General features: G+C 45.4%; 1 protein-coding gene across 1 annotated transcript in view; it reads left to right on the forward strand.

Moving 5' to 3' along the window:
* LOC127910868 (twisted gastrulation protein homolog 1-A-like) overlaps window positions 1-6,000 on the forward strand; it is a 74,517-nt gene that overhangs the window by 61,546 nt on the left and 6,971 nt on the right. The window lies entirely within an intron of this gene.

The following is a 6,000-nucleotide window of genomic DNA, read 5'->3' on the forward strand; positions in this document are numbered from 1 at the left end:
GTAGGCTACTTCAACACTGTAGTCTACTTCAACACTGTAGGCTACTTCAACACTGTAGACTACTTCAACACTGTAGGCTACTTCAACACTGTAGACTCCTTCAACACTGTAGACTACTTCAACACTGTAGACTCCTTCAACACTGTAGGCTACTTCAACACTGTAGGCTACTTCAACACTGTAGACTCCTTCAACACTGTAGGCTCCTTCAACACTGCAGGCTACTTCAACACTGTAGACTACTTCAACACTGTAGACTACTTCAACACTGTAGACTCCTTCAACACTGTAGACTCCTTCAACACTGTAGACTACTTCAACACTGTAGGCTACTTCAACACCGTAGACTACTTCAACACTGTAGACTACTTCAACACTGTAGACTACTTCAACACTGTAGACTACTTCAACACTGTAGGCTACTTCAACACTGTAGACTCCTTCAACACTGTAGTCTTCTTCAACACTGTAGACTACTTCAACACTGTAGACTACTTCAACACTGTAGACTACTTCAACACTGTAGACTCCTTCAACACTGTAGACTACTTCAACACTGTAGACTACTTCAACACTGTAGGCTACTTCAACACCGTAGGATACTTCAACACTGTAGGATACTTCAACACTGTAGGATACTTCAACACTGTAGACTACTTCAACACTGTAGACTACTTCAACACTGTAGACTACTTCAACACTGTAGACTACTTCAACACTGTAGACTCCTTCAACACTGTAGACTACTTCAACACTGTAGACTCCTTCAACACTGTAGACTCCTTCAACACCGTAGACTATTTCAACACCGTAGACTACTTCAACACCGTAGACTCCTTCAACACTGTAGACTCCTTCAACACCGTAGACTACTTCAACACCGTAGGCTACTTCAACACTGTAGGCTACTTCAACACTGTAGACTACTTCAACACTGTAGACTACTTCAACACTGTAGACTACTTCAACACTGTAGGCTACTTCAACACTGTAGACTCCTTCAACACTGTAGACTACTTCAACACTGTAGACTACTTCAACACTGTAGACTCCTTCAACACTGTAGACTACTTCAACACTGTAGACTACTTCAACACTGTAGACTACTTCAACACTGTAGACTCCTTCAACACTGTAGACTACTTCAACACTGTAGACTACTTCAACACTGTAGACTCCTTCAACACTGTAGGCTACTTCAACACAACACTGTAGGCTCCTTCAACACAACACTGTAGGCTACTTCAACACAACACTGTAGGCTCCTTCAACACAACACTGTAGGCTACTTCAACACTGTGTAGCTCAACAACATCTGAATGCATATCCATGAAACTGATTGGTTAATTTGTTTTGAAGAACGATCACAGACGATTGGATGCAGTGTTGTTTTGTCTTACAGTGTTATGTTGTGTTATGTAGAACGTTGTGATCGTAATGTGCTCTTGCAGACATTAGTTGAGCTTCAATCACATTTGACTAAACGACAACCATTGCCCTGGGTAGCCTGTTCTCTGTGTGTAAAGTAGAGAATACGCATTGTAATCATGGTATCATGGTATCATTGTATAATTTGACTAAACGACAACCATTGCCCTCAGTAGCCTGCTCTCTGTGTGTAAAGTAGAGAATTCGCATTGTATCATTGTATAATTTGACTAAACGACAACCATTGCCCTCAGTAGCCTGTTCTCTGTGAGTCAAGTAGAGAATTCGCATTGTATCATTGTATAATTTGACTAAACGACAACCATTGCCCTCAGTAGCCTGCTCTCTGTGTGTAAAGTAGAGAATACGCATTGTATCATCTGCACATGAGCAGAAGTTTCAGGAAGCCCCAGATTGTTTAGTGTGGTGGACTAAATATCCCGAAAAAGTCAGATCCGCAGCCACTCTGATAAAGTAAACTAGATATACTGCCATATACTCCCATAGAGAGCTGTTTTGTCTTTTGCCAGCAGACATATATTACTGTATGTGTTGACAGCCCTCCAGACCAAAGCCAGGCCAGCTGTAAGCTCCCTCTCTGACCCCCTTTTATGTGGGAGACAGATCCAATATGAAGCATGTGACAGAGGATGTAATGTATCCAGGCTGCTACAGCTAGGACTCAAACCCACCCACACACACACACACACGCACGCACGCACGCACGCACGCACACACACACGCACACAAGGAAGGCTTTTGATACTGTTAACCATGAGATTCTCATCACAAAATTGTCCAAGTTCAACTTTTCCCCTGATGCCTTGAGATGGATGAAATCATACCTTGAAGGCAGAACTCAGTGTGTCAGAGTGAGCAATGAGCTGTCGCCCACTCGTAGCTATGATGTGGGCGTGCCCCAAGGGTCAATACTGGGGCCCCTCCTGTTCAGCCTGTACATTAATGATCTGCCTTCTGTCTGTACTGGGTCTGAAGTTCAAATGTATGCAGATGATACAGTGATATATGTGCATGCAAAGAGCAAACAACAAGCTGCACAAGAACTCACTACTGTAATGGTCCAGGTTACAAAGTGGCTCAGTGACTCGTGTTTGCATCTCAATGTGAAAAAAACTCTTTGCATGTTCTTCACAAAGAGGGCAACAGATGCTACTGAGCCTGATGTCTATGTGTCAGGGGAGAAGCTTCAGGTGGTATCCGATTTTAAGTACCTTGGCATCATACTTGATTCCAACCTCTCTTTTAAAAAGCATGTGAAAAAGGTAATTCAAATAACTAAATTTCCGATTTATACGAAATTGTTTGACTACAGAGGTAGCAAAACTGTACTTCAAATCTATGATACTCCCCCACTTAACATACTGCTTGACGAGTTGGGCCCAAGCTTGCTGTACAACATTAAAACCTATTCAGTCTGTCTACAAACAGGCTCTCAAAGTGCTTGATAGGAAGCCCAATAGCCATCATCATTGTCACATCCTTAGAAAACATGAGCTCTTGAGTTGGGAAAATCTTGTGCAATACACCGACACATGTCTTGTATTCAAGATCCTAAATGGCCTGGCTCCCCCTCCACTCAATATTTTTGTTAAACAGAAAACCCAGACATATGGCAGCAGATCCACAAGGTCTGCCATGAGAGGTGACTGTATAGTTCCCCTAAGGAAAAGCACCTTTAGTAAACCTGCATTCTCTGTGAGAGCTTCCCATGTCTGGAATACACTGCCATCAGACACACATAACTGCACCACATATCACACTTTCACAAAATGCTTGAAGACATGGCTAAAGGTCAATCAGATTTGTGAACATGGTCCCTAGCTGTGTGTTGCCGCTTTCCATGTTGTCTGTTGTCTGTAGCTTGTGAGGTGTGGAAACACTTTGTTGCTTTTATGAATTTTGTCTTGTTGCTTTTTGTGCTATGTTGCTCTGTCTGTATGCTATGTCTTGTTTGTCCTATGTTACTCTGTCTGTATGCTATGTCTTGTTTGTCCTACGTTACTCTGTCTGTATGCTATGTCTTGTTTGTCCTACGTTACTCTGTCTGTATGCTACGTCTTGCTTGTCCTATGTTGCTCTGTCTGTATGCCATGTCTTGTTTGTCCTACGTTACTCTGTCTGTATGCTATGTCTTGTTTGTCCTACGTTACTCTGTCTGTATGCTACGTCTTGCTTGTCCTATGTTACTCTGTCTGTATGCTACGTCTTGCTTGTCCTATGTTGCTCTGTCTGTATGCTATGTCTTGCTTGTCCTATGTTGCTATGTTGCTATGTCTATGGTGCTATTGTCTATATTGTAATTGTTTTTAATAACCTGCCCAGGGACTGCGGTTGAAAATTAGCCGGCTGGTTAAAACCGGCACTTTTACTGAAACGTTGATTAATGTGCACTGTCCCTGTAAAAATAAAAACTAAACTAAACTAAACACACACACACATACATATATTACAATACTGTGTAAGCAAACTTAATGATGGTGTTGGAGTCGTGCCTGGCCGTGCAGTCATGGGTGAACAGGGAGTACAGGAGGGGACTGAGCACGCACCCCTGGGGGGGGGGCTCCAGTGTTGAGGATCAGCGTGGCAGATGTGTTGTTACCTACCCTTACCACATGGGGGCGGCCCGTCAGGAAGTCCATGATCCAGTTGCAGAGGGAGGTGTTTAGTCCCAGAGTCCTTAGCTTAGTGGTGAGCTCTGAGGGCACTATGGTGTTGAACGCTGAGCTATAGTCAATTAATAGTATTCTCACATAGGTGTTCCCTTTGTCCAGGTGGGAAAGGGCAGTGTGGAGTGCGATTGCATCATCTGTGGATCTGTTTGGGCGGTATGCAAATTGGAGTGGGTCTAGGGTTTCTGGGATAATGGTGTTGATGTGAGCCATGACCAGCCTTTCAAAGCACTTAATGGCTACAGACATGAGTGATACGGGTCAGTAGTTATTTAGGCAGTTTACCTTAGTGTTCTTGGGCACAGGCACTATGGTGGTCTGCTTAAAACATGTTGGTATTACAGACTCGGACAGGGAGAGGTTGAAAATGTCAGTGAAGAGACTTGCCAGTTGGTCAGCGCATGCTCGCAGTACACGTCCTGGTAATCCGTCTGGCCCTGCGGCCTTGTGAATGTTGACCTGTTCAAAGGTCTTACTCACATCGGCTGCGGAGAGCGTGATCACACAGTCTTCCGGTACAGCTGGTGCTCTCATGCATGTTTCAGTGTTATTTGCCCCAAAGCGAGCATAGAAGTAGTTTAGCTCATCTGGTAGGCCCGTGTCACTGGGCAGCTCTCGGCTGTGCTTCCCTTTGTAGTCTGTAATGGTTTGCAGGCCCATCCGATGAGAGTCAGAGCCGGTGTAGTATGACTCGATCTTAGTCCTGTGAGAGAGATTATGATGGTTTCACTTGATTTACATATGTTTCCCATGCTAATAGATAAAACCCCTTGGAAGGAGGGAGGGAGGGAGGGAGGAAGGGAGGGAGGGAGAGAGAGATTATGATGGTTTCACTTGCTTCACATATGTTTCCCATGCTAATAGATAAAACCCCTTGGAGGGAGGGAGGGAGGGAGGGGGAGGGGAGAGAGGGAGGGATCTAGAGAGGGGGAAGAGAGGGGGGAGAGGGAGATTCCCAATATGTTTCCAGTCGACTGCGAAACAGCACCTGTTTTTGATGTGTGCGTGTAATTCTGTATGCGTGACAGTGTCTGTGAGTGGTTTGGGTTGACTGACGAGGTGGAGGTAGAGGGGAAGCAAAGTTTGTATTTGGGAGGGAGGGAGGAAGAGTGGAGGGAGGGAGAGTGGAGGGAGGGAGGGAGAGTGGAGGTGTGGAGGGAGGGTGGATGGAGGGAGAGTGGAGGGAGGATGGAGGGAGAGTGGAGGGAGGGAGAGGAGAGTGGAGGTGTGGAGGGAGGTTGGATGGAGGGAGAGGAGAGGTAGGGAGGGAGGAGTGGAGGGAGGGTGGATGGAGGGAGAGTGGAGGTAGGGAGGGAGGAGTGGAGGGAGGGTGGATGGAGGGAGAGTGGAGGTAGGGAGGGAGGAGTGGAGGGAGGGTGGAGGTAGGGAGAGTGGAGGTAGGGAGGGAGGAGTGTAGGGAGGGTGGAGGGATGGAGAGTGGAGGGAGGGAGGGAGGGAGGGAGGGAGGGTGGAGTGTATGTGTATGGTGGTTTATCTGAAACAGCTGTCTTGGCTCTGTTTTTAGCATTGGTTGGTTTGTAATCCAATATTCCTCAAACTCTGCTGCTCATTGAATGATTTATCTAATTGACTCATTACAATGTTAGACGAATCATATCTGATGTTTCTCTGAAGTAACAGCTACTCTATATCATAAAGAATAAACTATTGTAATTGTAATCAAATCATTTTGGTCAGAACTACTTGTATAGAAACCACTAAGCCTTTTAAAATATATTATCATTCTCTCTCTCTCTCTCTCTCTCTCTCCCTTTCTCTCTCTCTCTCTCTCTCTCCCCTTCCCTCCCTTTCTCTCTCCCTCTCCCTCTCTCTCTCTCTCCCCTTCCCTCCCTTTCTCTCTCTCTCTCTCTGTCTCTCTCTC

This window comes from Oncorhynchus keta, chromosome 23 (genome assembly GCF_023373465.1).
Source record: "Oncorhynchus keta strain PuntledgeMale-10-30-2019 chromosome 23, Oket_V2, whole genome shotgun sequence".
Classification (NCBI taxonomy): Eukaryota; Metazoa; Chordata; class Actinopteri; order Salmoniformes; family Salmonidae; genus Oncorhynchus; species Oncorhynchus keta.